Consider the following 26,443-nt stretch of genomic DNA (forward strand, 5'->3'; position numbering starts at 1 on the left):
TATACTCTACTTCAAAATAAAATTCTTGTAAAGCTATCACCCACCTACGTATCCTGGAAGATATAGAATCCAAACCTTTTTTCATAAAAACTTTCCTTAGTATCTTGTGATCTGACCATATTTTAAATTTGGTACCCAAAATCAAATTGGTGAATTTCTTTAAAGACCATAATATCACCAATGCTTCCTTCTCAATGACGAGTAATTAATTTCTGAATCACGCTAACATCTGGAAGCACAAGCAGTCAAGAACACTGCACCATCTCTTCTTTGTAGAAGAGCCGCTACCAGACCTTTACAACTTGGAAGCACAAGCAGTCAAGAACACTACACCATCTCTTCTTTGTAGAAGCGCCGCTACCAGACCTTTACAACTTGGAAGCAAAAGCAGTCAAGAACACTACACCATCTCTTCTTTGTAGAAGCACCGCTACCAGACCTTTACAACTTGCATCTGTGACTATTATGGTTGACACTTCTGGAACAAATGCCTGTAAATTTGGTGCATTCCCTAATTCCATTTTCAGAATATCAAATTCTTGACACATCTGACTCTCCTCAAATTCCACATTATTCTCTACCAGAGTTCTCAACTGTGTAGATAAACACAGTTCTTCTGAATGTATTTGCCATAGTACTCGACCATGCCCATGAATGAGATTACTTCTTCCTTTGAACAGGGATCCTGTAAACTTACTATAGTTTTGGTCAAGCCTTCTTTAGGCATCACCCTTTTTCCAGAGATTTTATGACTTAAGTAATTGATTTCACCCACACCAAACTTGCACTTATCCTTTTTTAGGGTCAAACCAGCTTCTATTTTTTTTTTTCCTCATATGCCATTAGATGTATCCAGAACCGTTTTTGTTTACTCTGCGGCCCCCCAATTGATTGGCACCAGCAAGAGAGGTCTGAACTAAATGGATGCACTTTACACAAAACCTCTCGTATTCGGTCTGTTCGGTTCTTCTATCTGGTTAGCCCCTGAAACTGACCCGAGTGGTGAAGTAACTCTATGTAAAGGCATAATCATTGGACTGGTGTGTCCCTGATGTAAAATATTATCAAGCCAACCCATACACGGCAACCAAAAGTCTTTTTTCCTCTTCCAAATGGCCCTATCCTATCTCATTGTGTACTTGATCGAATTTACCCAGTCTAAAAAAGTTGGAGGAGTGTTCCTAATACAGCTTTCTCTCCGAGCAAGTAAAATGAGGTAGAGAGACAACTTACTTTTATCTGAAGATAACAACTCATAATTTGGGAAAATACCAAAAAATACTAAAGTTATGCTCACCTGGATGTCAAAACCAAACATGGCTTCCATACCTTTAGTGACAGAACCCCAAAACTGATGTAGCAGTGGGCAGCTTAAAACATATGCTCATTGTCTGCTTTTTCCTGCTGACATTTCGGACAACAGGGAATAGGTCCCTTCGCAAATTTGGAGACCTTAAGAGGAGACCAGTATACACTGTGAAGAGAAAAGATATGATTTCTCCTTAAATTGGCAGCTTGTACTGTGGAGTATAGTAAATCATAAGATACTTGCAATATTTCTTTTGTACTGGATCCGGGCAAGCACTCGCACCACAGCTGCGATGGAAGGATGAAATCACTATCAGCCAGGTCAATCAGGAGCCAGTATAGATTTGCCACCTCTTTCTTGTTCCGCTTTCTCATACTCAGGGCCGTCTCCAGTTCATTTGAACAGCCCACCGCTATACCAATCGCCTGGGACCAACTTTTTATTTGTAGATATTTGAATTTAGATAGCTCACTGTCTGTGATGCTCCTCAAATCTCCCCAAGATAACAGAGAACCCTCAGGACTAAGTTGAGCCCAGCAGTTTATCCAGACTGATTTTAACGGGGTTACCAGCAAATCTTTAGTCGACTCTGGTGAGCCTGGGTAGTCCCAAATAGGCACCATAGCACTATAATAGCTAATTTTTAAAAGCTTTCTGATTTTGAACCAAATAGTAGCTATGTCCCTTAGAGACTTCAGACGTACCTTCTTAAAAAAAAGTGGGTCTCCAAATTTGTATATGAAGGCTTGACCTCCTCCTTTTAGATCCCGCAGCATCTCTTTAAACATTTTCCCTATGTCTGAGTCATCTGGTTCACTTATGAGCATTTTCCCTGCCCTCATCAAAAATACCCATGCATAAAAGATTAGGTCTGGCGTACATAACCCTTCCTTACTTTTCTTTCTCCGCAGCATTTTCCATGAAATTCTTATTCCCTTGGAGGCCTATATAAAAGTATTTATTTTTGCCTGTATTTTTCTTAGACCCTCCTCCTTAAAAGCTAATGGGATGTTTTGAAATAAAAATATGATTTTTTTGGTAAGCGCATCATTTTTACTATGTTTACTCTTCCTATTAATGTCAAATGCAAATAAGCCCAGCCCTTTAGAGAGTTGGAGATTTCCTTGCCGACTCTACACAGATTTGTATCTGTTATGTCTTCAATATTTTGCGTAATTCTAATACCCAAATACCTTATCTAATTTTTCATTATGGGAAGACTAACATTCAAATTCCAGGCCATACATTCGGTTTTTGACTCGTTAATCTCATACCCTGAAATATGGCCGAATTGTTGTGCTAAGATATATATGATTGGAATAGCCGTAACTAGGTCAGACGTATATATCTTTTATCCAACATAGGGATTCTACCATGTATTATGTGAATATATATGCACCCATGTGTGTGCTGCTATTTTTATTTTTATTTGAAGTGTTTAGTTATACGTGAAAAATGGTGCAAAAGGATCAGAGCTCCTTCTCTCAATTTGTGGGAAGGGCAATGTTTCAAAAAATACCCCTCACACACTGAAACCTGATTCAGTGTCATGCTTCATCATTGGGGTCTTCCCGCCCCTCTACGGGACGGGGAGTGCTACGACTTATGTAGACGCAGGAACACTTTATTCAGTGTTTGGTGAGTATTTGTAGTGCGAGGGATCGTGAAAAGAAAATGTGAGATGGTTAAAAATTCTCTGGCTAGTGGAACGAAAATACTTTATTGTCTTCCCTGGCTGAGAATAGTAAAAGTGGGGAGGTGTAGATGGTGTACTATAATGAGTCACCTCCTACAAGCTCGACATGTTTCAGAAGCCATCCCCTTGGCTTTCTTCCTCAGGACCAAAAAAACCGATCCCTGTTACACCTCAATGGGTGATAGAATAAATGTACATATGCCTGATAGTCACAAACACTGACCTTTGTTTACAGTTATGGGAGTAGAAAAATATACCACTTGTATATCCTAAAAACTTTAGAATTTAATCGTTATCGCTCCATGAGCTCAGACGAGCGGTGTAGGGCGCCTTCAAATAGACAACGCTGGAATGAGCGCGATCACCAAAGGAAGTACCTTCTTGTGGCTCGTCGGAACCTCATCATGTCATCAGCATATAAAAATAGCTTTTTTCCCCCAATTTTAATACTTAAAAGGAAGTATATGAGTATGTCTTCTAATCCTTTCCGCAAGAGGCTCGATATATAAATGAAAAAGCAACGGTGACAGGGGACATCCATACCTTGTCCCTTTCTGCACTGCTACAGCGGCAGAGCGATTCCCATTTACCAGGATTGTAGCTGTTGGCGTTTGATAGATCGATGAAACTGCCCTGCAAAACTTTTCCCCCAGATTGTATCTTTTTAGTACATGAGCTAAATAGACGCAGTTGACCCGGTTGAACGCCTTCGTGGCGTCAAGTGTAATAATGGCCATTGGTAATTTATGCAGTGCCGCTAGGTCTATGGTTCCGATCAGATTATATGTTAAATCTTGGATACCCCTCCCTCTAACGAAACCTTTTTGATCTTCGTGTAAAAGACCTCCTATAACTCCGTTTAACCTCTCTGCTAAAATCTTGGCAAAGATCTTATAATGAAGATTAAGCAGAGAGATTGGTCTATATGAATCACACTGACTAGGTGACTTAGATGGTTATAAAATCAGAGCGACAGTGGCTTCATTCCAGGAGGGAGGCATACTCCCACCTTTTTCAAAGATGTGGGAAAATAACGTATTCATCACAGGGGTAAGAACCTTCACAGGGGTAAGAACCTCCACCAGAGATTTATACAACTCGGCCGGCAAACCATCTGGTCCTGGCGCCTTGCCTTTTTTTCCTGACTCAATTGCCTTTTTGATTTCACTAAGGCTTATCGATCTGTTAAGATTACTAGACATCTCCTCATTGATTTTACTTAGAGGAAATTGATCAAACCAAGCCTCTATCATCTTATCTTGTGGGATTAGATCTTCTTCTGTAAACCTTACCAAAGTGCTTTTGTAAAGCCTCTTCGATATCTGTGGGGCTCTCAAGTAGCTTTCTGGTGGTGTCACAAACTACTTATTTTATGTTGCCTTTCACTAATTTCTGTTTAGTCTTCCAGGCTAGGAGCTGCCCACAGCCTTCCCCATACTCGAAGTTAGCCAACTTACTAGCCTCCCACCTTTTCCTCAACCTTGTATCTAGCACCCCTGCCAGTTCTATTTTAAAAGATTGCAAATTCTCACAAGTATCCCCAAGCGCTCTAACCCCCTGGAGAGTAAGCTCATGCTCTAACTTCTGGATTTTGGCCTCTATCTCTTCTACCTCTGCTCTATATTTCCTCTGCCTAGCAATTTGGATTGATGTTATACAGCCTCTCAGGAAAGCTTTATAAGCATCCCATACCATTTCTATTGAGGTGCCCTCCAAATTGATCAAGAAGAAGTTCTTTGTTTATATTGCAAATTGCTCAATTACTTCTTCCTCTAGCAAGATGGCTCAATCTAGGGTCCATCTTCTGTTAATTAATTTAGTTGGGAGTTTCAAGGCTAACATTACTGCTGAATGATCAGACAGGTGTCCCCCTAAATGTTTCGTATCTTTGACCCATCTCCTCAGATCTATACTAATTAAAAAGAAATCTAACCTTGACTTATGTCCATACTTTTTGTTATAAAAGGTGCACCCTCTCCTACTTCCCATCCTGTCCCTGCATATATCTATCCAACCCACCTGCTTCATTGCGCTTTTTAATGCGGATCTCATTTTACAATTCTGTACTGTTCTGCTCTTATAAGTCCTGTCCATCAGAGGGTCCAATACCAGGTTAAAATCACCTGCCAATATTAGGATCACGGAAGGTCAATAGCTTAGCAAATAACCCCCTTAGCAGGGCTGGGTCGTCCAGGTTGGGTCCGTAATAACCTGCCACTGTAAATGTATACATATGAAACCTAATGTTAACTATGGCCCATCTACCCATCTTATCAACTTTAGAACTGATAAAGCAGATTTTTTTTAATGACTATAGCCACTCCCTTTGTTGTTATCTGTTGTGTGATGCAGATGACATCCTGAATCCAGCTTTTAGTTTTACACAGACTCCTCATCTCCTTCTCTGTTAAGTGTGTTTCCTGGAGAATAAGAATTTGTTCAGGAGTGTCTTTTAGATTCCATGACCGAGCCCTCAGATATAGTGCCTAATCAACTGCAGCTTGTGTCATTTCTCATTGTATGAGTGATAGATTGCTTATAGGGTCTATTTTGGCGAATCGGACATTTATTTTTTGCTTTTTTCTCTATGCGCCCCACCTAGTGACCATCCCACTTCCACCCCCCACCCACCCTTGTGCTCCCCTGGAAAACCCCCACTGTTTCTCTTATGGCCCTACCCTGGCCTTTGAGGCTTCCCTCTCGACGTCCGGGACGGTTAAGATATCTATAGCTCTTTGATTTAACCGTTAACTGATGCTTACTGTTACTAATTAGAGGATCCTCTCCTAATTCTAAAAATAAAAATAAATAAAAATAAACTAAAGATTAGAACGGGAATCGGCAAGTTGTACTAGCGAACTGCTGCTCCACTAGCCTGCCCCGAAATGGACTGGAGGAAATATTCCGCCTCTTCCACCCGCCTGAATACCTGCATTTTGTTGTTGAACATCACTTTTAGTGTGGCGGGAAATTTGAGCTGTGCTGTTGCACCTAGCTGCCTAAAGGGATCTAGTAACTGACCTAACTCCTATTGTTTGAAAGCTGTTATAGATGAAACACCCGACTGAATTTGGAAAGTTATTCCTTCTGCACTTAGTACGTTCATCTTGAGAGCTTTATTCAGTATTTTTTCTTTTAGATTGTAGGTTAAGAAGTGAACCAGGATTTTACTAGGTCTAGTTTTGTTTGGACTTAATCTAAATAGATCTCTGTGCTTTCTCTGGATATCAGCCAGAATGGCTTGCTCTGAACAGTCAATTTGGGTAGAATGTTTAAGCAGTTTTACCACAAACTCTTTGATGTTATTACCCTCTGCTTCCTCAGGTATTTTGAGCAAGCAGAGATTGTTTTTTCTCTGAGAATTCTCTATAGACTCTAGCTTCAACAGAAAACCAATTTCACACTCTTTTATTCTAGTGAGTTCTTTTACATTTTTCTCCGTTTTCGCTGTCAGCTCCATCACCGTAGATTCCAAAGCTGTGGCTCTAGCTGCCAGTGAGTCAAGCTTGCCTTCCATTTTCTCACAAAAAATCTTGATTTCAGCTTGATTTTTTTTCTGAAACCAGGAACCTACTCCTCATCTCCTCTGTTAAAGTCTGTAAAAGATCTGGGACTGACAGAGGAGTTGGCAGATCCTTTAAGCTCTCTCTTGATGTTACAGCATTCTCAACCTCCTTTACCATAATTTGGGTTTGCCTTTGGGGAGATCTCATTTGTGGTCTGGGTGACCAAGTTTGTTAAATTATCCCCAGCTTCTAGAAGTCTTGCAAATACCACACTCACCGGCTCATCATGTTCCTTTTCAGTATTTCCATAATCATATTGTAGGGGATCGGTCTTTCTCCTATTTGGGTCGTACTTTGTGGAACTCGCTTCCCCTTTCCCTTTGCAAGGTGACCAACTATGGTCTCTTCCGCAAAAGTCTGAAAACTTGGTTATTTAATTCTTAACCTCCTGTTAACTTTCTGATCTTTGATCTGGCGGTGCCTGGAAACCCCTTGGGGTAGCTGTGCGCCCTACAAATTTTAATAAGATAACATAACATCCTGATAGCATTTTACACAACTTATTCCCTTTAGCACCTTTGCCATCACCTGTTGAAACACCTAAGCCACCCCAAAGGACATCTTCTTAAATGTATACCCCCCCCATAGGTGTTATAAACACAGTTAGTTCTTATGACACAGAATCCAACTCCATCGTGTGATATGCTGTAGTCAAATCTAATGTTGAAAAATATTTTGCACCTGCTATAGTATACATCATCTCAGCTATGTTGGGTAAAGGAACTCTATCTACATCAACTTCTCTAGTGAGAGCTCTTAGATCCACACACAATCTTATATCCCCATTTGTCTTCTTGGCTACTACAATGGGAGCTAGCCACTCTTGGCTTCTACAGGCTCAATCACACCAAGGTCCAACAATTCTTTTTAACTCCAATTCAGTGCTGTCTTGAAAAACCTATTGAAATCCCCTTGACTTTTGCCTATATAGGTTTTGCTCCTGTCTGTAACCTAATGTGGTGTTTATGTCCTTTCAGACAATCTAATTTATTGCTGAACAACTTCATTCAGATTCACCATGTCTTCCAATAGCTTTTGGTGTGGCCAACCTATTAAATTGTCCCCATTTTTCGAGACCTACATCTTACCCACAGTAAACTTGTTGACCAATTCTACAGTAGCATCAAAGAATCAAAGCATCTTGATTGGTTAACCACCATACCATCCCAGTTGCACATCCAAAGTTCCTTCTTAGCTTAACTTTGTTTTGAAACAATTGATCAAACTTTTGCTCAGAAATTATGGTCACATGAGAATAGGAGTCAAATTTCATGAGTATCTCTTCTCCCTCGATTTTTACCACTTTACTTGGATGATCATCCGTTTGACCATTAATTTGAAAATTATCTCTTTTGATACTTCTTTCACCTTTTCTTCTTTTCCTTCTTTCTATTATTCCTGCAGTGCTTAACATACTGTCCTTTCTTCCCACAACCATTACAATAGGCATTTGCTGCAGGACATTCTCTTGCATTTGCTTTATAGCCACTCATCCCACACCTGTAACATTCACCAAGAAATCTGTTTTGCACTTTCTTTCTTTCTACTTTGCCTTTGACTTTACACACTGCCTCTTCCACCCTCCCTGTACGTAATTGAATTCTGTTTGTATTGTTATTCACCTCGTTGACACACTTTAACATTTGTGCCACTCTTTTTGCAATAATCAACAGCTCTTCCAACAGTGGTTCATCCTTGAGCAACAATTCCACTCTCATTTTATCACTTTTGCACCTAAGTACAAATTGATCTCAAATTCTTTCATCAGTAGCAGCTGCAAATTTGCACGAAGCTGCTAGTTCTTCAAATAGGTAATATAGTCTTCTATTGATTCCTCAACCCGTGTCCTCTTAGTCCAAAATCGTATCTCCATGATAGTGCTCATCTAGGAAGATAATGTTGATCTAGTTGAAGTATACACATTTCTTACTCATTAAGATATTGTTGTTCCTCTAGGGTAAGGTCTGTTAAAGTCTCTAATACTTCTTGCCCTTCCCCAAGGTAGTGCATTAACAAAGAGTATCCCTTCACAGCACTAAGATTAGTTCCACAAACCCTAGGCATAATGGCCTAACATCATCTTCCATTTACTCCATCTCATCTGTGGATCACCAGGGCTGCTTAAGAAGAACAGTGAAGGAGTTACATTTTGCATCTTCTCTTATGGTATCAACTCCAACTTCTCTACCCAGCAAGAATTATAGTGTTTCACAAATCTAATGTCACACACTTTATTGACGCAATATACTAAAAATCACATTAAATTGACTATACCCACTTTAAGTCAAATACTGTTCAGTATGTAAAAGTTACAAAATATATAGTATAACTACCCATACCTAACTTCTTATCTCCAAATCCTAGGTGTGCCTGTCACTGTCCAGAACAGGATTATCACGTTCTCTGACTGTATGTACTTACATTCCCATAAATCTTTGTCTTTTGAGTGAAGCAATAGCCCCTTTGGTGTGCCTGTCACCACCTCAAACAGGTTTTAGAACAGTATCCAATAGTCCATTGGTTCGCATGTCACTGCATCCGACAGGCTGTAGATCAATATCCACTAGTCCATTGATGTACCTGACACCCGTCTTCACAGGCTCCAAACACTTATCTTCACAAATGTCGTGCAACATACCCTATAGTGGTTCTCTCAACCGCCTAAGATGGCCATCTTGGTGTAGCTCAGCGCCGATTTCTAAAGAAAATGGAGCTTGTTTTCCTACAAACAGTTTATTTTATAAAGTCAGTGGGGCACAGTCACATCAGCCTCATACGTTGTGCAGATCATCAATCCATATGGTGGTTCTCCCAACCGCCTAAGACGGCCGCCTTAGCATCACCCAGCGCTGATTTCTGAAGAAAATGGAGCAAAGCTTGTTTTCCTACAAACAACTCATTTTCTAAAGACAGTGGGGCACAGTCACATCAGCGTCTCCCGCCCAATAACCTACCAGTATGAGACGTGCCTCATCACTGATGTGTGCGTCACTTCACCTTGTTTCCTATGGGAGATGGTGCACATATATTACTGAACCACAGATGTATTTCAGAGTGCACATGTCACTGGATCGCTGATGCGTTTCACCAACTGCTCTCTGTGCGTGGGCCCAAATTTCACCAGTCTCTTTCCTGGGAACGTGTGGCACTCATGTTACCAATTATGTGTTTTTCAATGCTCCTCAACTTCCTTCATGCTTCTTCTCTGGTGATACACACAGCGGTTCACCAACTAAAGATTACACCAGAGGCATCTCCATGTGAGGTGTTCTCTGTTCCCATTGCACTTTTCCATCCTTGTCGCCAGTGTAAAAAAGCAGTGCTCAAAGTACCCACAGATTCAGAAGTGGTGAGGTAAGTCTTCTTTATTTAACACCGCATCCATCAGCCTCTCCAGTACCAAGCCACATCCAGTAATTGGCACACTCTAACATTCCAACCTTCCCAGCACCACACTAGGATTCCAACCTAGAACCTAGTGATGTAAGACTGTCATTGCAAGACACACCATACTTTAGAACCAGTTTGCGGGACGTTAGCTAATTACAACGACCCTCTTTAACAATTATCCGAAAATCCCTTTTATGAAATGACAGTGATCTCTGTAAATATTTGTTATTCCATCTTTAGAAAGGCTCTTCTGCATGACTGTTGACCATAAGGTCGTTTTCAGTCTGCTCATCATGATGTTGCTAAATTATGCTTGCTTGAGGCCATTCACGTACTTTCCTAAGAATATTAAGCATACTGATTTCAGGATAAGTGACTGGAAAGCATCTTCCATTTTTGCTGCGATTGAATAAGTCAGTTGGCAATTTTACTGCCTGATAATTACTGGGCCTGGTATCCACGCTTTTCTAATTAAAAATAAATTAGTTGTTAGTGCCCCACATTAGGCAGTTCCCATATGAGATGATTGAGCCACACACATGCAGGAAGCTACCAGGTGTAAAGAACTGGTAAAACGTTAGTTGACTTAAAATAACTTTGCAACTAATTGTCTTCTAGGACATAAATGATACTATTATTGCTTCAAGTTCAGAGCACATACAATCTGTGGATGATGGGGAGTGTCCAAATCTACTAAAATATCAGTGTTGTTTTTAATTTCTGCCAAGGCAATGTGCATTGTAAAATGCAAGATTTTGTTATGAATTACACAACGCACAGTTCTCAGTTTGCAAGTCGGCTGATTAGGAAGAGAGAGTGCAATACTATGAGGCACAAGAAGGAATAAAAAAATCAAACACTGCCTCCATTACCTATAAGTAGTTTTCGGATGATCTCTCTGGTTGAAGTGTGCAGGATGTATTGGGAACTATCTTCTTTGTTTGGAAATAACCTGACCTTTGTGTGCCTCTGGCTGAAGAGTAAGGGGAGGTCTCCTATTCTGTGAAGCCAAGACAGAGGCAGACTGTAAGAGGGCAAACAAAACTTCTCAGCAGGGTGCTTGCTACCTGAAAGAAATGTGAACCTGTGCAGCTGTATAATCAGCAGATGTAATGGCTGCGTGGGAGCCAGTCATTTGAGGCTTCATGGTGACTGATAGTATACTGGTGTCCGCTGAGCTTTGGGGTGTGTACTTCAAATGGAAACTTTTACATATAAGTTTGTACTAGGTACGTCTGAGTGCATATTTCAAAAAATGTATATATTTTTAAGACAAACGTTTTACATCAACACTAAATCTCGCTGCACCGTTTTGCTGCAGCCCATCTTATAATGTGTGTGATATAATTTTATATATGCGCTCGACCTCTAGGCTATGTCCCTGGCCGCGCCCCATGCCGGCCTTTAAATCCGGTTGCAAAGTTTGCGAAGTGGATGCGTGCAGCGTGTGCGCCGCTGGCTCATCGAAGGCGTGCCTAAAACAAGCCCTTCTGTGCCCGTCAGCGAGCAGCACCTGGAACCCGCCCCAATTTCTTAAATATTCAAGAGAATTACTCCTGCAAATTGAAGCTATTGGTAAGTCATCCTTGCTATGTACCAAATTTAAATTCAACCTAGTACTTGACTATTTTGTGTGGTGTAACTGTCAATACTCCTGTGGTATTAAACTTCTCTGTTCCTTGGCTGTGTCTAATCAAGACTTCCCCGGTCTCCCTCCACCCAATCAAACTCACCAGGTCTCAGAAATAAATTGCATTTTGCTGAACACTCGTTCGCCTATTGAACACAAATTCAAGCGATTTAATCATCTTGATTCGTATGCTCCTGACATTGATTTCTTAACAGAAACATGGGCATATAGTTTTTCAGACCCTGACATAGCCACGATACTGCCTCCAGGCTATGACATTAATCGATTAGACCAAGAAGGAAAGTGAGGTGGGGACCTAGTGGTAACTTACCATGTGTATTTCAACTTTACCAGGGAGTCATCCAAAATAGAGGATTGTGAAGCACTATCCTTTAACTGCAAAGTGAATAACAACTCCATGTTTTATGGACTCCTAATTTACTGACCCCCAGTACTCGAAGTGAGATTTCTAGAAGTTCTTAATGAGATCCTTGAATCCAGCATTCAATTTGTAAACTATACTATTATAGGACACTTCAACTTCCATCTTGAAGATCTGGATAATAGAGACACCAAAACCCTGATTGACAATTTGACCTGTTTTAATCTTTCCCAATGGGTTAATGGAGCTACACATTCTGCCGGACATACTATAGACGGAATTTCAAAAACCATCCAGATTTATAGCTGGAAGATATCCTTCCCCTCACATGGTCATGTTATATGGTGGTGGGGTTCAGCATTAATTTACATTCAGGCAAACTCACCAGCAGAAATCTAGGCCAGACAAAGTTAGTGTGGGCTTGGAATAAATTAAGCTTGGGAGAGTTTAGTCACATCTTGGAGCCATCCCAATCATCTATGAGAGGTGATCCAACATAGCCATCGCAGAATATAAGGAGTGGATTAATTTAGCAGCTAATAAATTAGCTCCGGCTAAATTCATTAAATGCTTTAGAATGCGGCCAACTGCACCTTGGTTATCCCCTAATCTCAGAGAAATGTAAAAGACCTACAGGAAAGAGTCTGAAGGAGCAATTACTAAGCAGATGAGAAAATAAAATTTAGACAATTGATTTTGAAGTATAAAAAAATGATGAAAAACAACTTTTACATGGAAAAATTTAATAGGTCTAAGAACTCGACTCAAGAACTCTTTAAGACGGTTCGGGAACTTACATGTCCACCTCCTATTAGTATATTAACTCATAGCCAAAACTTCTGCAATCGTTTAACAAACTTTTTCAAAGACCAGGTTGAGTCTGTATACAAGGATTTTGACGCTGCGTTAAATTCCAGCGCCTTCTATGTTGAGAGCAAGCCGGCAAAGCTGAACCATCATAAGCTCCTCAACTTTCTCTCCCTCTCTAGTAAGAGAGTGCTAGATTTGATTAAACAGACTAAACCTGGCGCTTTCTCCAATCCCTGTCTACCTAAAATACTACAGGAGATAGTAGATATATTGTCCCATCCTCTTACTTCATTACGTAATCTGATAATTAATACGGGAATCTTTGCAATTGAGTGGAAAAAAACCAACATCCTGCCACTGCTTAAAAAATCAACATTGGATCCTAATGAGGAAAAGAGTTATCGTCTCATTTCACAACTTCTCTCTCCTGCAAAAATCTTAGAGAATCATATGAATATTGTGGTATCTGAATATCTTGGACAAAATGAGATTCTGGACGGAGCCCAATTTGCCTTTAGAAAGGCGCACAGTACCAAGTCGGCATTAGTATTAGCTACTGAGGAAATAAGGGACATCTTGAATAACGAAGGTAAGGCTGCTGTGGTCCTTTTGGACCTATCCTCAGCCTTCAACACTATGAGCCACTCTGTCCTGATGTAAAGAATTGCAGAGGAGATAGGAATTGGTGGATCAGCTTATGATCTCCTGAACTCTTTTCTGCCGGAGAGAGAGCAATTGGTCATGTTAGGTGACTTTATTTCCAACCCCTTTTCTCTGATGTGCGGTGTCCCACAAGGAGTCTTCGCTTAGACCCACTTTATCTGTGTGCCCGTGCTGGCAAAACTCATAAGATCTTTCGGGCTTTCAGCCATTTGCTATGCTGACGACATGCAAATTGTTGTGTCTATCATGAGTAACATGGAGGAGGTGGCGTTGCTGTTCAATAACTGCATGCGAGCAGTGGTTCGCTGAAAGAGTAACCACTGTCAAGCTGAACTCTGAAAAAACAGAGGTACTCCTCTTCGGTAGGGATACCTATTTTTGGAGCGACTAATGGTGGACAAAAACTTAAGGCCCTTTCCTACCCCAGTTCCTAAAGTGAGAAATCTTAGTATAATCTTCGATTCCAAACTCACTTTCACTGAACAGACAAACAAACTAATTTCTATTTGTTTCTCACAGTTAAAAATCCTAAAGAAGATTCTGCCCTTCGTCCCAGTAGACCTACAGAAAACGGGTATGATCTCCCTTGTCTTTTCTAGACTGAATTACTGCAATGCCCTCTATCTTGGCATGCAGCAAGGCTCTATCAAAAAAACTGCAGAGAGTGCAGAACGAAGCTGCACGACTGATTAAGAACATCAAGAAATTTGACTCAGTATCGAAGGCCCTGGAGGAGATCCTCTGTCTCCCTGTATAAAAAGAAAAAGGGCGGCTTTTCAGGTTCTGTGCATTGGGTGCTTCACAGCAATGGCCCAGGTTACCTCAAGATTAAACTCTCCTGGTATGCCCCCGGAAGAAGCTTTTGGTCGGGCACCTCTAAAATGTCAAGGTGCCAAGAATTCACACTGCCTCATAGGGTGGCAGAGGTTTTGTATATTCAACCTGTAAGCTTTGGAATCAGCTTCCCTGATACCTTAGAAGCCAATCGAATCCACTGACATTTAGGACACTTCTCAAAACTAGGCTATTCCCACTCCCTCTGTAGCTATGAATTACTCTCTCACTGCAGAACTATAATGTAGATTCTAGCGCCTCCAAGCATACACTGCGCTTTTTAAAAATAAATATCAAATATCAAAATAATGACTTGTTTATTCATAGTGCTTTGGTCACTGGCTGGGATCCTGTAGATCTACAAATACACATCATTATGCCCCAGTGCACCAGACAAGATTCTGTGACTGTCTGGTTACACTTACAGACATATGAAGTGATCACAATAACGAATAGAACTTTAATAATATTAAAAAATGCATTCTCACAGATTTCGTTAACTTGCAATGTTTCTCCATTTAAGGTGTGTTAGTTTACCTTTATATGTATTCACCTAAAAACAGAAACACCCACAAAATATTTGTAGAATATTTAGTTCTTTGTTTAACCATGTCTCTGACCCTGTTACCATTGCCCTCAGGATCACAGTTCCCATAACATTTTATGCACTTAAACCTCTGGATGACCTATAAAATACTTTGTGCAAGGCTGTCTTTGAGGCCCCATCTCCAATCCAGTCCGGCACACATCACCCCACAACTAGTGAGGAGGAGGGGGCTAATGCCCTTTTAGCCAATGGGCAGTGCACGCCTGATGCTTTTACATATAGGGTCTTGCCTCTTAAGTGCTGAGGCTATTATACCCCCAGTGTTGAGCCCTTTTTGAGGTTCACATTTAGGCCTTCATAATTTTTTATTTCCCACAAAACCTAATGTGCCTTCATATTATTCCTACATTAGGGATTCTAAAGGTACCAAATGTTGGTTTATTCGTCTGTAGAGAGCCAAGAAAATAGCCAAAATGTAGTAAAGGTTTGGGTATTTTAGGGAAGAAGGGAACGAAGGTGAAGTACAAGAAGTGTATGTTTTTTTGTCTTCTAAAAATGGAATTGAGAAAAGGTGATATGTTTAGATCACTGACTTCAAAGCTTTCAGTAACAGGCAGAGATGTTAATGTAACATTTTTACCAATTTTGTTTGCAGCTTTTTAAGTGGTATTTAATTTTTCCTATTTTTGTGATTTCTACCGCCTTGCAGTTTGTGGTGGAAACAGGTGTGAAACCCACGGGTGAATCCGCAATGCTAGACAGAACTCTGAATTCAAGGATATGAAGTGTTTGTTGGTTGCAAAAATAACAGTTGATGGACAGAATGCAGAACAATGTCATACATTCACCCCAGTACAGAGATCTGGGCCTAAATCCATCGTTTTTTTGCTCACCATGTGTGACAGGGCGTATGATACTGTAGGTCCGCCCTCCTATAATCAGAACTGTTGTACACCAGATGTCTCGTTGACCCCTTCTCTCCCCCTGCAGCAACCCGACGTGACAGGACCACTGGAGGAGGCATATCCCTATTACACGCAGGACTGGCCCGTGGAATCTGGACAGGGCTCCTTTAATTTCGCCTTCCAGAATGACGAGGCCACTCCCACCGCTGACGTCACGTTACTAGGTTACACAAAAGCGGTAGGATGCCGGAAGAGGACGGACGGCGTTTCCCAGGAGGCGGAAGGTGATTCAGTGTGGAGGACGATTCGAGAGCGGAGAAGCGGAGGTAGCAGTACGGAGGAAGCGAGACCGGAGGAAGACGACAAGCCAGGAGGCCAACGGTACCGCGAGTCGCCCGGCCACGTTCCCAGGGGAGGAGCGTGGCTCGAGCAGGTACGTGGGAGGGTAGCGGGTTGGTTGGGGAAAGCCAGCTCACCGCCATTGTTAAACCCAGACCCGTAACGTCGAGACCGCATCCAGTACCCTGCCCTAGTATCGCCTCACACGTGCACCCCCCTTCACAGTCACGAGAGAGAGTGGGAGCACTGAAAGCACTTGGTTTCCCTCACTCCCGGCCCCTACGTGTGTTCCGGCACTCCAGTTCCCCGACCTAACCAGCACTTTTCGTCTCTTTTGTTCCATACGGCGGAGGGAAGATTCCGAGGCGAACCAGAGAGGAGTCAACAGCATCCGACCTGAAGTAAACAGGAACAGGACGCCCTGAGTGCCAACCAGGCAGTTCCACACTTGAAGAGCTGGAGAAACACCATTATTGTATCGAACCCTATAACAGGTTGAGAATAAAGTGCTCGACCAACCTCCATTCTCTTGTTTGTCGTCTCTGCCGCCCCTGCCCCGTCACACTGGTGTCAGAAGTGGGATCCAGTCCGTCTGTACGACAAGATGGAGGCCCTCATTCAACATCTCGTAAAAGGACAAGAAAAGTTAGAATGGGCAGTACAGAGGCAGATGACGTCAGCGCAGGCCGACCGGGACATTTTCCAAAATACTATCGCGGCCCACATGGAGAGTCTGCAGAAAAACCCTCCGGTCGCACTAGTACAAACATCCCCGGAGGCGCGACCCCTTCCCGCTCCTCACCCCTCAGGACTGGCCTTACAGAAATATACGCCGGGGGAGGACCCGGACATGTTCTTGATGAACTTTGAGAGGGCGGCCAGAGCGATGGGATGGCCGGAGGAAAAGTGGCCATTCTTTTTGGCACCGCTCCTGTCAGGGGAGGCACAATTTGCATATCAGGTGGCCAACCCCATGGGCACCACGCCCTATCCAACCATAAAAGAGGTTATCCTGGACCATTTGGGGCTTGATGGAGAGGCATACAGGCTCCGCTTCAGAAAAGAGAGGGGTATACCGGGAGAGAACCCCAAAACTTTGTTCTTCCGATTAAAATTTGCTGCGGACAAGTGGCTACGGCCGGCCACCAGCACGACGGAGGAAGTAATGACTAAGATATACTTAGAACAGTTTATGGAGGCCTTGCCGTACGCTTCTCAGAGGTGGCTAAAACAACACCAGGGACTGACCTTGGAACAAGCCATCGAAATGGCTGCTAATTATGCCCGTGCACAACCTAGGGTCACAGGGTGGGACTACGAGAAGGGGACAAAGATACAGACCCCCGTCAAGCCCGAGAGAAAGAAACCAGCACCAGACAATCCAAAACCTAGGCCCCTAAGAATTGAGGGAACACCTCTTCGAGGCCCGCAGTGCTTCGACTGTGGGGAGTGGGGCCATATAGCCCGCCTGTGTCCCAAGAAACGAGCGACCGAGGAGCCCATGGAGGTTGGGTATCTCCCTAAGACCATAATGTATGCGGCTGAAACAGGTCCCTCGTTTTATGTGAGTGTGTCCCTGAATGGTAAAATTGTAAAGGCCCTCTTAGATTCGGGTTGCCGACAGTCGGTGGTCCAGAAAAAACTGATACGTCCAAACCAATATGTACGGGACGTTCTGGTACACATAAAATGCGTTCATGGGGACGTTAAGCCCTACCCGCTTGCTCAGGTCACAATCAAACCCCATGAAAAAAAGCCATGCACCGTACGGGTTGGGGTGGTTGACTCTCTGCCGGAGGATGTGATTTTGGGGGTAGATAACCCGGAGTTCTTGGCCCTCTTCCATAGATCAATAGCCACCACAACAGCCCCTAGGATAGTAACAACGCTTATCTCTCCTGAACCATGGGTCACGGACCGCAGTTTTCGTTTTGCACAAGCCAATGACTCCACTTTATTGAACGCTTGGGAGAGCGCACACATGTCCCAGAGCCTAGACACCCCGAGATATCCCAGGTTCATCATCTCCAAGGATCTCCTATACCGGGAGGGGGTTCAGGGTGGGGACCCCCAGTTAGTGGTGCCTCTCTCTTTCCGAGACCAGGTACTCTTCTTCGCCCACACCCATCTCACAGCCGGACACAGTGGGACCGAGAAAACCACGGACAGTATACTACGGTATTTCTACTGGCCCGGGATTTATAAACAGGTGAAGGACTATTGTATGACGTGTGAAATATGTCAGAGAAGGAACCTCCATCGCCCCCCAGCCGCACCACTGGTCCCGTTACCAATCATAGGACGACCATTCGATAGAATTGGCATGGATTTGATCGGACCACTACCCCGTTCATCTAAAGGCAATGTATATGCGCTGGTACTGGTTGATTACGCCACCAGATTTATCGAGGCATTTCCCCTCAGAGCACCCACAACAGCTAACATAGCGGAAAGGTTGATTGAGCTATGCTCCCGGGTTGGATTTCCGAAGGAGATATTAACGGACCAAGGTACCCCGTTCACTTCGAAATTGATGCAGGAGGTCTGTAAAACCCTAGATATAAAACATCTACGGACATCGGTGTACCACCCGCAGACGGACGGTCTCGTCGAGCGATATAACCAGTCGCTGAAGACCACCCTAAAGAAGATGCTGTCGGCGGAAGGACCCGAGTGGGATCGCCTCCTCCCGTTAGCCCTCTACGTCTTGAGAGCACAGAAACAGAGCAGTCTAGGGTGCTCAGCCTTCGAACTTCTGTATGGCAGACATCCGAGATCCCTGCTGGAAATGACCAAGGATGCGTGGGAGATGGAAGGCGAACACGAACAAAGAGCCCTCCTAGACTACACACAACAACTCCGGTCTAAAATGGGTAAACTACGGAACCTGGCCTACACCAATTTGGAGTTACAAAAACAGAAACAAAAACGATGCTATGATAAAGGAAAAAAACTCCGGACCTTAGCGGTCGGCGATTGGGCTTTGATTATGCTCCCGGCCTGCGCCAGCAAAGAAAGGAGTGAGTGGAAGGGACCTTACGAGGTGGTTGAGAAGATCGGAGATACCACCTACCGATTACGTCTCTCATCGTCGAAAACCCAAACGTACCACATAAACTTATTGAAGAAGTGGATAGGGCCTCCCCCAACAAGTGCCCACTTGCTTCTACCTCAACCCCATAAGGAACCCTCCACCCTGAACGACCTGGTCATATGTGAAGAACTTCCACGAGACCGACAGCAACAGTTACGCGATGTCCTCCGTCCCTTTCAGGAGATCTTTTCAAATAGACCCGGGAGAACATCGTTAGTGGAACATCACATTGAGACTCCGACGGGACAGAAGATAAAGCTGAAACCATACCGCATACCGGCAGCACGGAGAGAGGCCATCAAGAAGGAGGTCAGAGAAATGCTGGACCTCGGGGTGATTCGGCCCTCGAATAGTGACTGGTCCTCGCCGATTGTCATGGTGCCTAAACCAGACGGTTCTCGACGGTTCTGCATGGACTTTCGTGCACTAAATGCCATCTCTACATTCGACGCCTACCCCATACCGCGCGTAGACGAGCTGATTGAAAGACTCGGAGAAGCCGCCTTCATAACAACACTAGACCTGACAAAGGGCTATTGGCAGGTGCCCCTCAGGGAGGCCGATAAAAAGAAAACGGCCTTCATCACGGACGAAGGATTATTCGAGTTTACCGTGCTTCCGTTTGGCCTTCATGGGGCCCCGGCCACTTTTCAAAGACTCATGAATGCGATCCTACAACCCTTCCCGTCATTCAGCTCAGCTTACTTGGACGACATCGTCATATACAGTGACACGTGGGAGGAACATCTGGGGCATTTGAAAACGATCCTCACCGCCTTGCAAGAAGCCGGACTGCACATAAACGCCAAGAAATCCAGAGCGGCGTTTACGAGGGTCAATTACCTCGGCTTTGTCTTGGGGGAGGGCTCTATCACCCCACAAACTTCCAAAGTCCGAGCTATACAGGCTACCCCCTTTCCCTGCAATAAAAGAGAACTGAGGGCATTCCTAGGCCTTATCGGGTATTATCGCAGATTCATCCCCAACTTTGCAGACACCGCTGCCCCTCTTACAGATCTACTACGCAAGGGGAGTAAACAAAGGGAATTCCTGCAGCCCAGTCCCAGTGCCCTGCGCGCCTTCTCAAATTTGAAAGATATCATAACAAGCCAACCGGTGTTGTTATCCCCGAACTTCTCCAAGCCCTTTATCTTAGCCACAGACGCCTCGGACATGGGCCTAGGAGCGGTGTTGTCTCAGGAGGGGGGGGATGGGCTAGAACACCCCATTCTATTTGTTAGCCGAAAACTATTCCCGAGGGAAGCCAAGTACCCAACTATTGAGAGAGAGTGCCTGGCCATAAAATGGGCCATAGAGAAGCTTCAATATTACCTGGAAGGCAAACCATTCATCTTATATACTGACCACGCGCCCCTGCAGTGGATGTATAAACATAGGAGCCAAAACCCCAGAATCCTACGATGGTTCCTCACCTTGCAGCCATATGCCTTTACCATCAGACATAGGAAGGGCAGGGATAATGGTAACGCTGATTTTCTCTCAAGGGTCTTCCCTCTCCCCGAACGGGAGAATCCAGGGGGGGAGGTGTGTGACAGGGCGTATGATACTGTAGGTCCGCCCTCCTATAATCAGAACTGTTGTACACCAGATGTCTCGTTGACCCCTTCTCTCCCCCTGCAGCAACCCGACGTGACAGGACCACTGGAGGAGGCATATCCCTATTACACGCAGGACTGGCCCGTGGAATCTGGACAGGGCTCCTTTAATTTCGCCTTCCAGAATGACGAGGCCACTCCCACCGCTGACGTCACGTTACTAGGTTACACAAAAGCGGTAGGATGCCGGAAGAGGACGGACGGCGTTTCCCAGGAGGCGGAAGGTGATTCAGTGTGGAGGACGATTCGAGAGCGGAGAAGCGGAGGTAGCAGTACGGAGGAAGCGAGACCGGAGGAAGACGACAAGCCAGGAGGCCAACGGTACCGCGAGTCGCCCGGCCACGTTCCCAGGGGAGGAGCGTGGCTCGAGCAGGTACGTGGGAGGGTAGCGGGTTGGTTGGGGAAAGCCAGCTCACCGCCATTGTTAAACCCAGACCCGTAACGTCGAGACCGCATCCAGTACCCTGCCCTAGTATCGCCTCACACGTGCACCCCCCTTCACAGTCACGAGAGAGAGTGGGAGCACTGAAAGCACTTGGTTTCCCTCACTCCCGGCCCCTACGTGTGTTCCGGCACTCCAGTTCCCCGACCTAACCAGCACTTTTCGTCTCTTTTGTTCCATACGGCGGAGGGAAGATTCCGAGGCGAACCAGAGAGGAGTCAACAGCATCCGACCTGAAGCAAACAGGAACAGGACGCCCTGAGTGCCAACCAGGCAGTTCCACACTTGAAGAGCTGGAGAAACACCATTATTGTATCGAACCCTATAACAGGTTGAGAATAAAGTGCTCGACCAACCTCCATTCTCTTGTTTGTCGTCTCTGCCGCCCCTGCCCCGTCACACCATGCCATTCCAGTTTGAACCCAGCCATATGCAAATCAGTCTTGACCCTGTGCCTCATGGGAACAGTCCAGCCCGAAATGCCAAGCCAGGTCCTCCCTGGACTGGAAACAAGCATTCTAGGACCGGTTTCGGGGTTTCACCCCTCTTCAGCCAGGATTGCTTGATTCCAGTGGCATGGAGAGCACGGGACTCACGTCTGAGCATACCCGTCCCACCCAGGGTGACAAATGCAAAAACAACAGTTGATGGACAGAATGCAGAACAATATCATACATTCACCCCAGTACAGAGATCTGGGCCTAAATCCATCGTGTTTTTTGCTCACCATGTAGCAAAGGTTTGGGTAGTATTTTAGGAAAGAAGGGAACGAAGGTGCAGTACAAGAAGTGTATTTTTTTTGTCTTCTAAAGATGGAATTGAGAAAAGGTGATATGTTTAGATCACTGACTTCAAAGCTTTCAGTAACAGGCAGAGATGTTAATGTAACATTTTTACCAATTTTGTTTGCAGCTTTTTAAGTGGTATTTTAATTTTTCCTATTTTTGTGATTTCTACTGCCTTGCAGTTTGTGGGGGAAACAGGTGTGAAACCCACGGGTGAATCCGCAAAGCTAGACAGAACTCTGAATTCAAGGATATGAAGTGTTTGTTGGTTGTCCAGAAGCACTTAATACGAAGTGCCAAATACTGAGCTGCAGCTTATGATTTTTCATTTTTACCGACCATACATAAACTCGGATGGTAAAATCTACTGAATGAAAAATAGGCATGAAGGAAACCCAGGCATTTTTTTAATGTGCCCAAGCTAATGAGTTCACAAATAGTGGTTATTTTTACAACTCCGGATTCTGAATTAGTATTGCATTTTACTAAATATTTTCTTTATTGCACAGTGCGTTAGTTACTTTATTCGATATTAAAATCATTCAAATAGTCACACAAAAAGATCACATCATCACAATAATTGATAAAAATGCACCTTATTAAATCTGTGTGATAAAAATATGTATACAGTCCATAGAAAACTATCTTTGTCAAGAGAAGCAAAAGAAGACGTCTATGACCAACACCCGGGCACTTCTCCGTAGCGTCCTACACAATAGACCCCCATTAGGAACCTGGAAACATAAAAGCAAATTTACTGTGTAGCTAAGAGTTGCATATATAAAAGAGCAGGTATAACCTGAAAAAAATCGGTCTTTAAAAATAAAGGTTTTATAAACCTAGATCGTAGAGTTTTATTAAAAGGGCAGATAAATATAATGTGCAAAGTTTCACAAGTTGAAAGATGATCACGGGAACATAAGGGCAATTCAGGGTGCTAATACCATGTTTCTAAGATAGAGCAGATGGTGAAAGACGCCCAGTCTGCAATAAGTCAAAAGATGATGCTGATAATTTGACATTTCATAAAGAAGATAAGGCTTTATCCCGGGTACTGTTTTTACCATGATACATTTCCTGTATGATGATTTGACCAGGGCTGAGGCTTCCCTCTCGGCTGCCACCCTAAGAGGTAAAGCCCGCTTCATCCACACAACATCTTGTTTAATAATGCTCTCTGGGAGTATTTGATTAGGATGGCATGTTGCAAAATATTTTCTTTCTTGTACAGTGGCTTACACTTGAAAGCCAAAAATATAGAGATGTTACCTTGATAATATCAAATATTCTACTATTTTGTGTTCCACAAATTCTCTCCATACAAATAGTATCTTACTTGAGTTGTTGGGCCTGTAGCCCACAAGAGTATCCAATCAAAGCTTCGATCACGTGAAGTCAGTGTGGCCTCTATGAGGTTCTTATATGGTTACAGTTTTGATCCATTCCTGTGATGTGTGTTAGGTGCACCCATACATGGAAGGCTGTGTTTCAGTCGGGAGGAGTGTGGGAATGCATGGTGGTAAGACATTAACCATTGGCTAGAACTGCCTGAGTTTTTTGTCCCATGAATATGGTATTTCTTTAGGCATTGTTTTGACCTATGCATTGGCAGAGATGGGTTAACCCCCCCACTCTGCCACCTCCATAGGGCAGAAATAATGCCTGGTGTTTGTAGTGGCGGTCGATACCAAGATGGTGCAACACCCCATTCATTCCTTTTCTCAATTTTTTTCCCTGGTAGTCTTGTGGGCTTTTAGCCCCAAGGGTGGGCAGATTGGGGCAATAACCACCTATCTGCCTATCTTCCTGTTCCTCTGGTATCGGAACGCCCACCAGACCATCAGTAGAGAAAAATGAGAAATTCAACGGAATGTGAAGTTTTCTGATTCTGGTCATGCCCTTCATTCCCCACCTCCCGCGGCTAGTGGGCTTTGTGACCCTGAGAGGGCAGAGTGGGAGTAAATGCCGAATCTAGGTAGGAATGGGCAGGGGCTGCAGAAAGGTTGTTCAGGGCCTTTGGGGCTGGCTCCACCCCATTTCTTTTGCATAACTGACTAGTGGGCCTTCTGCCCTTTGAGAGGGCATGTTGAGGGTAAACTCCATAGTCTGTCACACAGGGGTGGCTGAAAGACTGTTGGGGCTTTAGGAGTGAAGGTATGGCCCAATGCTAGGGTAGGCTGCCCGACCATTTTTCTTTTTCATAAACATAAAATCCTTGGTGTCTGGTGGGCTTTCTGTCCATGCCCTCCCTGGGAGGATCACAAAGACTGGGTGGTCTTGCGAGGCGGGGTTATGGCCATATTCTAGGGCTGGTTGCTCACGTTGCATTCATTTTTTTAATAAATATAAAAGTCCTTGGTGTCTTGTGGGTGTACTTTGTATCATATGCTAGGGACTAATAGGCAAGTTAAATATGTTAATTAGATGTATGTCAATTCAACCATGGTTAAAGAGAGTGCAGGGGGGCACAGGCACTTGACTTCGGGTTAGCAGGGGTAAAGTGAACAAATGTTTGAAGCTAACAACAAAATTAGGGCCCAGCTAAGGTGAACAGTGCCTACATTAATGTTCAATTTGAGATACTTTATCATTAAGCACTGGGGTTTTGTCTGCAACCTCAAGATGAGTAATTGAGATGTATATCATTAAAATTAATTTGGATGTTGCATATTTGTTGGTGTCACCTCGGTGTTGTTTCTGTTTGCCTGAAGCCTCTGCTGGTCTTGAATGTGTCCTCACATGTAAGGACTGGGACAAGGAACTCATAGAAGAGTTGATGTCCAGATTACTCACTGGTAATCCCATTACTATGATATTTCCGTCCTTATCCCAGACCTTACTCCTTCTCTTCTTCTCCCCCAATGCAGTTTTGGCCTTTATTTAGATTAGTTGCTCCAGGATGGTTGTTGTGGATTGACCACCTATAAGTTATGGGGTATATGGTACTGTAACAGGATTATTATCGTTTGTACGCTGTATACTTTTATCAGTAAAACTGTATGTCTGTGCAAATGTAATGGTCATTCCAGTTGAAGATGTGTTGTCTGTAATGGCAGTGCTCTACCACACTATGCATACTCCACTTTACTCTGCACCACTCCACTCTATGCCTCTCCAATCTTCCCCACTTCACTCTGTGCTCTCTACTCTACTCTGCACCAGTGCACTCTTCACCACTGCACACTACACCACTCCAGTCTAGGCTACTCCAATCTACACCACTGTACTCTATGCCAATGCACTTTACCCTGTAATACTCCACTCTATGCCAATCCACTCTACACCACTCTAATCTACTCTTCACCACTGCACTCTATGCCACTGCACGCTACCTTGCAACACTCCACTCTATGTCACTTTACTCTACTCTGAAACAATCTAGTGCGCGATTTTCAGGCACTAGAACACATCCTGGCGAGATCTCTCCATGCGGGCGGTCACGGCAGGTTGCAACCATTCGTGTTGAGTAAACTGCTGCTTGAGTAGAAAATCTACTCCAGCGGCAGAAAGAAGCAGTGTCCTCTGGCACACTGTGTAGTGCAGTTCACGCTAATTTTACAGCGTGGAAGAAACTCCCAGCACCAAAAATTAATGCGAGCAGCGCAATGTGGTGAATACCTCCCACTTGCGGAACTCTGCGGAATCTCGCAGAGATTTTACTTAACTCCACGGTATTCCGCGGAGTGAAACTCTGTGACTTCCGCCCACCCTTAATCAAGATTAGGGATGTGTGAATAATTCCACTCTGCTGGCGGAGTTCGCAGAGTTTTGCCTACTCCACATTTAGCTTGGATTGCGCAGTTCTGGCAAAACTCAGTCAACCGCCTTGTGGCTGAGTTTTGTCTCACGCAGCATGGTGCCATTTGCACTGATTTTACATTGTGGAACACATTTCAGCTGCTAAAAATCAGTGTGAGCTGCGCAAAGTGCTGAATTCCACCCTCTAGTAGAACTCTGTGGAATCTCGCAGAGTTTTTATGTAACTCCGCAGAATTCCACAGAGTGAAACTCCAAAAGTTCCCCCCACCCCTAATCAAAACCAGATTAGGATAAAAAAAATTGACCCAGTAACAAAGAAAAAAATGTGCCCCACGTTTGTTAATATTGATTTTTTGGTGCTACGTTGCATTTACCTGGGAGCCAAGCTAGGGGAGTGTGGGCTAGAGGAGGTTACTTAGCATTGCAAAAAAATAGTAACAGCATGTTCACATCAGAACGCAGGGTGCTGAGGCAAGGCTGTGTTTGCATGGGACATGAGTATGTATGAATGGGGGAATAGGTGTCATTGTGGCAGTCACCTCTTATGGTGCACATGGACCAGAATGGTTTCGTCCCTGCTCGGAACACCACACTCATTCTCCGCCGCTACTTCTGAGTAGGCGAATATGCCCCCCTTGTGCTCGACCTTGAGAGAGCATTTGATTCCCTGGAATGG

The 26,443-nt window shown here is 44.0% G+C and overlaps 1 protein-coding gene across 2 annotated transcripts in view; it reads left to right on the forward strand.

Moving 5' to 3' along the window:
• CEP19 (centrosomal protein 19) overlaps positions 1–26,443 on the forward strand; it is a 56,315-nt gene that overhangs the window by 8,431 nt on the left and 21,441 nt on the right. The window contains exon 1 of one of the 2 annotated variants that reach the window (XM_085634212.1): positions 11,409–11,536. The exons of the other annotated variant lie outside the window; for it this stretch is intronic. The gene's annotated coding sequence lies outside the window, so the exon portion shown is untranslated. Of the gene's footprint in view, positions 1–11,408; positions 11,537–26,443 lie in introns of those variants that run through there. 2 annotated transcript variants of the gene reach the window in all.

The sequence above is a fragment of the Triturus cristatus genome, chromosome 11, assembly GCF_964204655.1.
Source record: "Triturus cristatus chromosome 11, aTriCri1.1, whole genome shotgun sequence".
NCBI lineage: Eukaryota > Metazoa > Chordata > Amphibia > Caudata > Salamandridae > Triturus > Triturus cristatus.